This window comes from Sinohyriopsis cumingii, unplaced genomic scaffold (genome assembly GCF_028554795.1).
Source record: "Sinohyriopsis cumingii isolate HCF-2022 unplaced genomic scaffold, ASM2855479v2 utg004251l, whole genome shotgun sequence".
NCBI lineage: Eukaryota > Metazoa > Mollusca > Bivalvia > Unionida > Unionidae > Sinohyriopsis > Sinohyriopsis cumingii.
The window spans coordinates 42,501-55,000 of NW_028316705.1; positions in this window are offsets into that span (position 1 = coordinate 42,501).

The following is a 12,500-nucleotide window of genomic DNA, read 5'->3' on the forward strand; positions in this document are numbered from 1 at the left end:
TGCCAGACGCGTCTCTTCAAGGCCAATCTGGCCCTGGGTGGCACGTCCACCTAGCTCTTGCCCCTCCCGAGAAAAGGAACTTTACGCAGCGTTTCACCTAAAAACGGTCGGTTTTTCGAAGCGTACGGACGAACGGACAGGGCTATCGACGTTCGGTTTGCTCTAGCACAGTGGCCTCGTCGAGCCCGATCTGCCGACATATGGCAAGTCGCTCTATTCCTAAGCTTTCAATTTTTCGAAACTTCACACTTGCATGGAAGGAATCGGTTTTCTTCCAATGGCGGGCGAACGGACAGTCCGATTTTCGTGGGGTTTTCACTGCCTGACGCGTCTCTTCAAGACCAATCTGGCCCTGGGTCGCACGTCTACCTAGCTCTTGCCCTTCCGGAGGAAAGGAACTTTAAGCCGCGTTTTACCTAGAAACGGTCGGTTTCTCGAAGCGTACGGACGAACGGACAGGGCTATTGACGTGCGGTTTGCTCTAACAGAGTCGTCTCTTCGAGCCCGATCTGCCGACATGTGGCACGTCGCTATATTCCAAAGATTTCAATTTTTCGAAACTTCACACTTGCATGGTGGAAAACGGTTTTCTCCCGATGGCGGACGAACGGACGCAGCCATTAAGATATATTTGGCACAGGCCGACGCGTCTATTCAAGACAGATCTTTTGGCATCTGACATTTGATAATACCTCCCGCCGTCGGCGCTAGGCCTTGTGTACCCCTGACATTCCGTTGGTGCAAAGCCCTTGGAAGCGAAGTAACTAAAACCAACGTTGGACTTAGTTATTAATTGATGTGTGTGTGTGTGTGTGTGTCTTTGTGTGTGTGTGTGTGTGAATATATATATATATATATATATATATATATATATATATATATATATATATATATATATATATATATATATATATATATATATATATATATATATATATATATATATGTATATATATGTATATATATGTATATATATGTATATATGTATATATATATATATATATATATATATATATATATATATATATATATATATATATATATATATATATATATATCGCTCGGCAAGGCATGCGTGGATAGTTCTGTCTAGGACGCAGCCGCCACCGCAAACCGCACGAGAATATCTTTCGCCGTTTTAGAGACACGAATTTTCTAGCAAGTGTGCCGATAAATTGCATACCGAGCGAGTTTTGTGTGTCTATCCCCCCCTCCAGTGATTTCTGCCTGTGCCTGAACGGCCATCACGAAGCCATCTTTGAAGCCATCTCGCTCGGCAAGGCATGCGTGGATAGCTCTGTCTAGGACGCAGCCGCCACCGCAAACCGCACGAGAATATCTTTCGCCGTTTTAGAGACACGAATTTTCTAGCAAGTGTGCCGATAAATTGCATACCGAGCGAGTTTTGTGTGTCTATCCCCCCCTCCAGTGATTTCTGCCTGTGCCTGAACGGCCATCACGAAGCCATCTTTGAAGCCATCTCGCTCGGCAAGGCATGCGTGGATAGCTCTCTCTAGGACGCAGCCGCCACCGCAAACCGCACGAGAATATCTTTCGCCGTTTTAGAGACACGAATTTTCTAGCAAGAGTGCCGATAAATTGCTTCCCGAGCGAAGTCGGTTACTTGTTATTTTCCCATTACTTTCGTCTCTCGCTGAAATGGCCACCGCCTCGTCCAGGATGAAGCCATCTTCCAGCGCAAGGCATCGACGGATAGGTCTTTCTCAGACCCATCAGCCGCAGCAAACCGCACGAAAATATCTTCGAGCGTTCGAAAGATATAGGTATTCGAGTGAAGATACCGAACCAACGGAATGCCGTGATGGCAACAACCTTGACCTTCGGCTTTTCATGGTCGCACGGACGAACGGACTGTCCGATTTTCGTGGGGTTTTCACTGCCAGACGCGTCTCTTCAAGGCCAATCTGGCCCTGGGTGGCACGTCCACCTAGCTCTTGCCCCTCCCGAGAAAAGGAACTTTACGCCGCGTTTCACCTAAAAACGGTCGGTTTTTCGAAGCGAACGGACGAACGGACAGGGCTATCGACGTTCGGTTTGCTCTAGCACAGTGGCCTCGTCGAGCCCGATCTGCCGACATATGGCAAGTCGCTCTATTCCTAAGCTTTCAATTTTTCGAAACTTCACACTTGCATGGAAGGAATCGGTTTTCTTCCAATGGCGGGCGAACGGACAGTCCGATTTTCGTGGGGTTTTCACTGCCTGACGCGTCTCTTCAAGACCAATCTGGCCCTGGGTCGCACGTCTACCTAGCTCTTGCCCTTCCGGAGGAAAGGAACTTTAAGCCGCGTTTTACCTAGAAACGGTCGGTTTCTCGAAGCGTACGGACGAACGGACAGGGCTATTGACGTGCGGTTTGCTCTAACAGAGTCGTCTCTTCGAGCCCGATCTGCCGACATGTGGCACGTCGCTATATTCCAAAGATTTCAATTTTTCGAAACTTCACACTTGCATGGTGGAAAACGGTTTTCTCCCGATGGCGGACGAACGGACGCAGCCATTAAGATATATTTGGCAACTTTACACTTGCATGGAAGAAATGGGTTTTGTTGGACTTGGTTATTTATTGATTTGCATACATACATACATACATACATACATACATACATACATACATACATACATACATACATACATACAGAGAGACATAATAGCTCTGTCTAGGACGCAGCAGCCAACGCAAACCGCATGAGAATATCTTTTACCGTTCTACAGATACGATTTTTTCTTTTCTTTTCTTTTCTTTTTTTTTTTTTTTTTTCCTTTGTTTTTTTTTTTTTTTAAATTTATTTGTTCCCGTCACAGCCAAGGGAACGGGCTTGACACAAACCGTGCGGAAAGAAGACACTGTCGAGCGTGTCTCAGAAAAGTTTAGGTAGGTTTTTGGCCACTTTTCGGAACATTGTTGTGCAAATTTTTGCCCCAAACCCAATAACGTAGGTTTTTGGCCACATTTTGCTACTTTTCTTGGCAATTTTGGGGGGGCTCAAAGCCAGATAACATGTAGGTTTTGGACAAATATTTCCCATCATGGAAAATGCCAACTTCATGCAGACAGAACATAATTAAACGCTTCTGTAAAGTGTTTATCAATGCCACATGATCGAATTGCACACAATTTTGAAATTTGTCAAAGAGCGCAATTGGACGAAATCACTTATATTGTTTGTATGAAGTGATTTTAATGTCGAACCAAGGAATTGGACAAACATGCCTACACAATATTGTCTGTACGACAAGGTAACGCTGGAGTCCTAAGGTGAATGAAGCCAAGTGCTTCCAATGCCAGGTAGATTTTGGGCCAATCTTTGCCCAAGTGGGACAATATTTTCCCATCATGAAAAATGCAGTGGAATGGATTACAATTGCCAAATTTATGCATAGAAACGACAATCGAACGCTTCCATAAAGTGTTTTAAATAGTATCGTACAAAATCACCTTGTATTGCGGGTTTTATTATTATTATTATTATTATTATTATTATTATTATTATTATTATTATTATTATGTTCTTTCTTCCCGCCTTCCTTCTTCTTCTTCTTTGTTATTTTTATTTTCTAATTTTTTTTCTTCTTCTTCTTCTTCTTCTTCTTCTTCTTCTTCTTCTTCTTCTTCTTCTTCTTGGTATTCATATCTCTCTTTGTGCGCCAGCGTAAATCACGTACTAACTCCAAGTACGGATCCGTCTTCTCCGCAACAGTCAAACCATTCATTTTCCTCGTCCTGCACACGAACGGACACGGTGATTCAAATGCCCTTTTCGCAGGCAGATGCGACTCGTCCGGGCCGATGTGCCGGTGCTTCCCACTTCAAGATAGCTCTTCCCGTTCCAGAGAAAACTGCACCCAAGCCATTTTTTTCCCACGCTCCCGACCTTGACCTTGAACTACGCATTTTCTCAGCCGTACGGACGAACGGACCAGCAGATTTTCACGGGGTTTGCACGCACAGATGCGTCTTCTCCAGGCCCATCGTCCGACGTATGGCTCGTCAACATCCTGCCAAGTGGCGATGCTGAAAACTCGCTTCAACCCCATGTCGCGCTCCAGCGACATGCACGTGGACGGGTCGCACGGACGAACGGACAAGCCGATTTTCATGCGGTTTGCACCACCAGATGCGGCTCTTCCAGGCCCATCTTACGACGTAGGGCATGGCAACATACCTTTAAGTGGCGATGCTCAAAACTCGCTTCGACCCAATGTCGCCCGCTTCCGACATTGACATCAACGGGCCCGTTTTCTTCCCCGGACGGACGAACGGACGATGGGAATTCCATGTCTTTCACACCGTCCGACGTGTCTTGCCGAGACCGACCTGTCGGTAGGTCGCATGTCAAAATCGGTCCATTACTTTTCGAGCAAACTCGATTTAAGCCAACTTCGCACTCGTATGGTTCGGCGCGGCTGAAAACGTTTTCCAGAGCGCACGGACGAACGGACACGCCTACTCGACCGTGCCTGGCACCGGCAGACGCGTCTCGTCGGGCCCGAGCGGTCGAACCACGACACGGGACAATACCTCTACCCGTCGGCGAGAAAACTTTTTTTAATGGACATTTTCACTTTAACATTGGAGGGGGGTTCCAAAAATCGGTTTTCTTACCATTACGGACGAACGTACAGGTCCAATGGACTTATTTTTTTTTCCAAGACGCCTCTCGTCACGCCAGATCGAATGACGTCTTGCAATTGCCCATTGGTCCACCCGTTTGGCCAGGAAAAAAAATAATCCGATTCTCGCAGCGAGCTGACCATTGCGAATTCCATTGCATTCGTTTTCTTTGACTTACGGACGATCGGACCAGCCGAGATCCATGGGGTTTTCACTGCCAGCTGCGTCTCGTCGAGGCCCATCTGCCGATGGGTCGCACCTTAAGATCGCTCATAGGCTTTCGGAGAAAACCAACTTTAAGCTACCGACTTGGCACCGAAGCGTTTGCTATGCGAAGGCGTACGCACGAACGGACACAGCGACATGCACGGGGATAACACAGGCAGGTGCGACTCATCCAGACCTAGGCGCCGGTGGGTCAAACTTTAACATATCTTTCCACGCTTGGGAGAAAAACACTATTTTCCCACGCTCCCTACCTTGACCTTGACTATTGTGGCATGGGTGAAAAATAGCCCCTAACTCGGCCAAACCTCCACCGATTTTCAACATCTACCACTCTATGTCTTCGTCTCGACCAGGCGCGTCTGCCGAGGTGTAAAACGTGCCAATGTGACGTTCCCTTCCACCACTTCATTCCGGAACCCCAACGGTTTTTCCGCCATTTTGACACCACCTCGCCCGGTGGCGTCCGGGTGGCACCCGTTCCCCGACGTGGCCCCGTGGCCCCGACACGCTGCAGCAAACCGCTTGAAAATATTCCCAGCCGTCCTGGAGATATGGGGGAAACTGTAGCTTTTCGGACTTTGTCGTTTTGTGGCCCCTGCCGGGTGACAAAACAGCCCCTAACTCGGCCAAACCTGCACCGATTTTCAACATCTACCACTCTCTGTCTTCGTCTCGACCAGGCGCGTCTGCCGAGGTGTGAAACGTGCCAATGGGACGTTCCCTTCCACCACTTCATTCTAGGAACCTAACGGTTTTTCCGCCATTTTGACACCACCTCGCCCGGTGGCGTCCGGGTGGCACCCGTTCCCCGACGTGGCCCCGTGGCCCCGACACGCTGCAGCAAACCGCTTGAAAATATTCCCAGCCGTTCTGGAGATATGGGGGAAACTGTAGCTTTTCGGACTTTGTCGTTTTGTGGCCCCTGCCGGGTGACAAAACAGCCCCTAACTCGGCCAAACCTGCACCGATTTTCAACATCTACCACTCTATGTCTTCGTCTCGACCAGGCGCGTCTGCCGAGGTGTAAAACGTGCCAATGTGACGTTCCCTTCCACCACTTCATTCTAGGAACCCCAACGGTTTTTCCGCCATTTTGACACCACCTCGCCCGGTGGCGTCCGGGTGGCACCCGTTCCCCGACGTGGCCCCGTGGCCCCGACACGCTGCAGCAAACCGCTTGAAAATATTCCCAGCCGTTCTGGAGATATGGGGGAAACTGTAGCTTTTCGGACTTTGTCGTTTTGTGGCCCCTGCCGGGTGACAAAACAGCCCCTAACTCGGCCAAACCTGCACCGATTTTCAACATCTACCACTCTCTGTCTTCGTCTCGACCAGGCGCGTCTGCCGAGGTGTGAAACGTGCCAATGGGACGTTCCCTTCCACCACTTCATTCTAGGAACCTAACGGTTTTTCCGCCATTTTGACACCACCTCGCCCGGTGGCGTCCGGGTGGCACCCGTTCCCCGACGTGGCCCCGTGGCCCCGACACGCTGCAGCAAACCGCTTGAAAATATTCCCAGCCGTTCTGGAGATATGGGGGAAACTGTAGCTTTTCATCGGTTTTTTAATTGTGAGGACGACCTAGCACAAGTTCGAATCCCGCCGTCGACATAGCAGTCTAGAACCTTCATTGTCCAATATTCCAATGCAAACCCCATGGAAAAATGTCAAGCGGTTCCCAAAATATTCAACGTTTAGTGAAACGGCATAAAGACTTTTTGTAAAGTCATATGTTTTGACGCACCCACCGCCCCGACGATTGAGGAGGAGGTGTGCCAGGCAACTTGATATTTTCTGATACAGGCTATCGAGGCCGACTTGCCGACATAAACCCCGTCGAAATATTCCCATTTGTTACGGAGATATTGCCAAAAAAGTCATTTGTTCATCGGTTTTTTCACTGTGAAAACGACCTAGCACGAGTTCGAATCCCGCCGCCGACATAGCAATCTAGACCCTTCATTGGCCAATATTCTAATGCAAACCCCATGGAAAAATATCAAGGGGTTCCCGAGATATTCAACATTTAGTGAAACGGCATAAAGTCGATTTTTTTTGAAAAGTCATATGTTTTGACGCACCCACCGCCCCGACGATTGGGGAGGAGTTGTGCCAGGCAACTTGTTATTTTCTGATACAGGCTATCGAGACCGACTTGCCGGCATAAACCTCGTCGAAATATTCCCATTTGTTACGGAGAAATTGCCAAAAAAGTCATTTGTTCATCGGTTTTTTCACTGTAAAAACTACCTAGCACGAGTTCGAATCCCGCCGCCGACATAGCAATCTAGACCTTTCATTGGCCAATATTCCAATGCAAACCCCATGGAAAAATATCAAGGGGTTCCCGAGATATTCAACATTTAGTGAAACGGCATAAAGTCGATTTTTTGAAAAGTCATATGTTTTGACGCACCCACCGCCCCGACCAACAGGGAAGAGTTCGAATCTCGCAGTTGACATTGCTTTATAGCTCTCGTAATGGCCGATCTGCCAAAGCAAACCCCATCAAAAAATTCCTATCCGTTACCGAGATAATGAATAAAATAAAACCGAGAAGTGAGACTGTGGCGCTAGTCCTTGTGTACCCCTGGCTTTCCCTTGGTGCAAAGCCGTTGGTAGCAAAGGCACGATTTCAAAATTGAAACTTTCCTGACCAACTACCCCCATATAGAATTTGGCACTATATATAGGGAAGAAGTGATTTTGGGGTCCTATACATTGCATTAGAGACGTAGTACGATAGCTGGTTTCTTCCCTGTTGCGACCGATCGCCTGGTCGCATCGGGACGATCGACCCCTCGTTGGATAGGTCGTCCCAGCCAGCATGCAATGCCGATCTAGCCAGGAGTGCTAGGAGTAGAGCGAAAGGTAGAGAGAGAGAGAGGCAGGGGCACCCTCTCTCGCTCTAGTAGCGATATGGCTTGGGTAGTGTCTGTAAGGTTAGGAAGTTGAAACTTTCCTAACTAACTACCCACATATAGTATTTGGCACTATTATATAGGAAAAAATGCGTTTCCTAGGGTCTCGATTGAATGTGAATCGAGACGAGAGAGAGAGAGAGGCCGATAAGGCAGGCAGGCAGGTAGACACACACTCTCTCTCTCTGGTAGCTAGCTAGGTGCGATCGAAGGCTAGCCTACCAAGGACAGGACAAGCGTGAAGGGAGAGAGGCAGGCACGCTCTCTCTCTCTGGTAGCTAGCAAGGTGCGATCGAAGGCTAGCTTACCAAGGACAGGACAAGCGAGAAGGGAGAGAGAGAGAGGCAGGCACACTCTCTCTCTCTCTCTCTGGTAGCTAGCTAGGTCCGATCGAAGGCTAGCTTACTAAGGACAGGACAAGCGAGAAGGGAGAGAGGCAGGCACACTCTCTCTCTCTGGTAGCTAGCAAGGTGCGAGAGAGAGAGTGAGGAAAGGCTTGGGGAATCGAGGGTTTGGCCGTGGTAGAAAGCCCTTGGTAAAAACGGAACGAATTCAAAAAGGTGCACCTTTTGGGCAACTTTTTGACCAACTACCCACACATAGTATTTGGTACTATTATATAGGAAAAAATGCGTTTCCTATGGTCTCGATTGAAAGTGAATCGAGACGAGAGAGAGAGGCCGATAAGGCAGGCAGGCAGGCAGACACACACACTCTCTCTCTCTCTGGTAGCTAGCTAGGTGCGAGCGAAGGCTAGCCTACCAAGGACAGGACAAGCGTGAAGGGAGAGAGAGAGGCAGGCACGCTCTCTCTCTCTCTCTGGTAGCTAGCAAGGTGCGATCGATGGCTAGCTTACCAAGGACAGGACAAGCGAGAAGGGAGAGAGAGAGGCAGGCACACACACACACTCTCTCTCTCTCTCTCTCTCTCTGGTAGCTAGCTAGGTCCGATCGAAGGCTAGCTTACCAAGGACAGGACAAGCGAGAAGGGAGAGAGAGAGGCAGGCACACTCTCTCTCTCTCTCTCTCTCTCTCTCTGGTAGCTAGCTAGGTCCGATCGAAGGCTAGCTTACCAAGGACAGGACAAGCGAGAAGGGAGAGAGGCAGGCACACTCTCTCTCTCTGGTAGCTAGCAAGGTGCGAGAGAGAGAGTGAGGAAAGGCTTGGGGAATCGAGGGTTTGGCCGTGGTAGAAAGCCCTTGGTAAAAACGGAACGAATTCAAAAAGGTGCACCTTTTGGGCAACTTTTTGACCAACTACCCACACATAGTATTTGGTACTATTATATAGGAAAAAATGCGTTTCCTATGGTCTCGATTGAAAGTGAATCGAGACGAGAGAGAGAGGCCGATAAGGCAGGCAGGCAGGCAGACACACACACTCTCTCTCTCTCTGGTAGCTAGCTAGGTGCGAGCGAAGGCTAGCCTACCAAGGACAGGACAAGCGTGAAGGGAGAGAGAGAGAGGCAGGCACGCTCTCTCTCTCTCTCTGGTAGCTAGCACGGTGCGATCGATGGCTAGCTTACCAAGGACAGGACAAGCGAGAAGGGAGAGAGGCAGGCACACTCTCTCTCTGGTAGCTAGCAAGGTGCGATCGAAGGCTAGCGTACGAAGGACAGGACAAGCGAGAAGGGAGAGAGGCAGGCACACTCTCTCTCTCTGGTAGCTAGCTAGGTCCGATCGAAGGCTAGCGTACGAAGGACAGGACAAGCGAGAAGGGAGAGAGGCAGGCACACTCTCTCTCTCTGGTAGCTAGCTAGGTCCGATCGAAGGCTAGCTTACCAAGGACAGGACAAGCGAGAAGGGAGAGAGGCAGGCACACTCTCTCTCTCTGGTAGCTAGCAAGGTGTGATAGAGAGTGAGGAAAGGCTTGGGGAATCGAAGGTTTGGCCGTGGTAGAAAGCCCTTGGTAAAAACGGAACGAATTCAAAAAGGTGCACCTTTTGGGCAACGTTTTGACCAACTACCCACACATAGTATTTGGTACTATTATATAGGAAAAAATGCGTTTCCTATGGTCTCGATTGAAAGTGAATCGAGACGAGAGAGAGAGGCCGATAAGGCAGGCAGGCAGGCAGACACACACTCTCTCTCTCTCTGGTAGCTAGCTAGGTGCGAGCGAAGGCTAGCCTACCAAGGACAGGACAAGCGTGAAGGGAGAGAGAGAGAGGCAGGCACGCTCTCTCTCTCTCTCTGGTAGCTAGCACGGTGCGATCGATGGCTAGCTTACCAAGGACAGGACAAGCGAGAAGGGAGAGAGGCAGGCACACTCTCTCTCTGGTAGCTAGCAAGGTGCGATCGAAGGCTAGCGTACGAAGGACAGGACAAGCGAGAAGGGAGAGAGGCAGGCACACTCTCTCTCTCTGGTAGCTAGCTAGGTCCGATCGAAGGCTAGCTTACCAAGGACAGGACAAGCGAGAAGGGAGAGAGAGAGGCAGGCACACTCTCTCTCTCTCTCTCTCTCTCTCTCTGGTAGCTAGCTAGGTCCGATCGAAGGCTAGCTTACCAAGGACAGGACAAGCGAGAAGGGAGAGAGGCAGGCACACTCTCTCTCTCTGGTAGCTAGCAAGGTGCGAGAGAGAGAGTGAGGAAAGGCTTGGGGAATCGAGGGTTTGGCCGTGGTAGAAAGCCCTTGGTAAAAACGGAACGAATTCAAAAAGGTGCACCTTTTGGGCAACTTTTTGACCAACTACCCACACATAGTATTTGGTACTATTATATAGGAAAAAATGCGTTTCCTATGGTCTCGATTGAAAGTGAATCGAGACGAGAGAGAGAGGCCGATAAGGCAGGCAGGCAGGCAGACACACACTCTCTCTCTCTCTCTGGTAGCTAGCTAGGTGCGAGCGAAGGCTAGCCTACCAAGGACAGGACAAGCGTGAAGGGAGAGAGAGAGAGGCAGGCACGCTCTCTCTCTCTCTGGTAGCTAGCACGGTGCGATCGATGGCTAGCTTACCAAGGACAGGACAAGCGAGAAGGGAGAGAGGCAGGCACACTCTCTCTCTGGTAGCTAGCAAGGTGCGATCGAAGGCTAGCGTACGAAGGACAGGACAAGCGAGAAGGGAGAGAGGCAGGCACACACTCTCTCTCTGGTAGCTAGCTAGGTCCGATCGAAGGCTAGCTTACCAAGGACAGGACAAGCGAGAAGGGAGAGAGAGAGGCAGGCACACTCTCTCTCTCTGGTAGCTAGCTAGGTCCGATCGAAGGCTAGCTTACCAAGGACAGGACAAGCGAGAAGGGAGAGAGAGAGGCAGGCACACTCTCTCTCTCTGGTAGCTAGCTAGGTCCGATCGAAGGCTAGCTTACCAAGGACAGGACAAGCGAGAAGGGAGAGAGAGAGGCAGGCACACTCTCTCTCTCTGGTAGCTAGCTAGGTCCGATCGAAGGCTAGCTTACCAAGGACAGGACAAGCGAGAAGGGAGAGAGAGAGGCAGGCACACTCACTCTCTCTCTCTCTCTCTCTCTCTCTCTCTCTCTGGTAGCTAGCTAGGTCCGATCGAAGGCTAGCTTACCAAGGACAGGACAAGCGAGAAGGGAGAGAGAGAGGCAGGCACACTCTCTCTCTCTGGTAGCTAGCAAGGTGTGATAGAGAGTGAGGAAAGGCTTGGGGAATCGAAGGTTTGGCCGTGGTAGAAAGCCCTTGTTAAAAACGGAACGAATTCAAAAAGGTGCACCTTTTGGGCAACTTTTTGACCAACTACCCACACATAGTATTTGGTACTATTATATAGGAAAAAATGCGTTTCCTATGGTCTCGATTGAAAGTGAATCGAGACGAGAGAGAGAGGCCGATAAGGCAGGCAGGCAGGCAGACACACTCTCTCTCTCTGGTAGCTAGCTAGGTGCGAGCGAAGGCTAGCCTACCAAGGACAGGACAAGCGTGAAGGGAGAGAGAGAGAGGCAGGCACGCTCTCTCTCTCTCTCTGGTAGCTAGCACGGTGCGATCGATGGCTAGCTTACCAAGGACAGGACAAGCGAGAAGGGAGAGAGGCAGGCACACTCTCTCTCTGGTAGCTAGCAAGGTGCGATCGAAGGCTAGCTTACCAAGGACAGGACAAGCGAGAAGGGAGAGAGGCAGGCACACTCTCTTTGGTAGCTAGCAAGCCCAGGCAAGGCAAGAACGTGGCTGCTTTTCGTTCGAAAATGGGCTGGGAAGCTCGATGGCACAGGGTACGTCGAAAAATATTCTGACCAACTACCCACATATAGTATTTGGCACTATTATATAGGAAAAAATGCATTTTCAGGTGGCTCGGTTGAAAATGAACAAAAATTTTGGTGTAGCATTCATATAGTAGTGGTATAGCTGCCTTGCGAACCGAGCACACTAGCCTACGATATCGGGAGCTATACCACAGTACTGGGGCGGTACACTGAGCTAGGCTTGTCTAGGCGCTCGCTGGTACAGGGTACCCCTAGGCAGCTGGCTTCGGACGATAGGGAAGGTGCATTCCGTGAAATGCTTTCCTTCCCAGGCAAGGCAAGAACGTGGCTGCTTTTCGTTCGAAAATGGGCTGGGAAGCTCGATGGCACAGGGTACGTCGAAAAATTTTCTGATCAACTACCCACATATAGAATTTGGCACTATTATATAGAAAAAAATGCATTTTGAGGTGGCTCGGTTGAAAATGAACAAAAATTTTGGTGTAGCATTCATATAGTAGTGGTATAGCTGCCTTGCGAACCGAGCACACTAGCCTACGATATCGGGAGCTATACC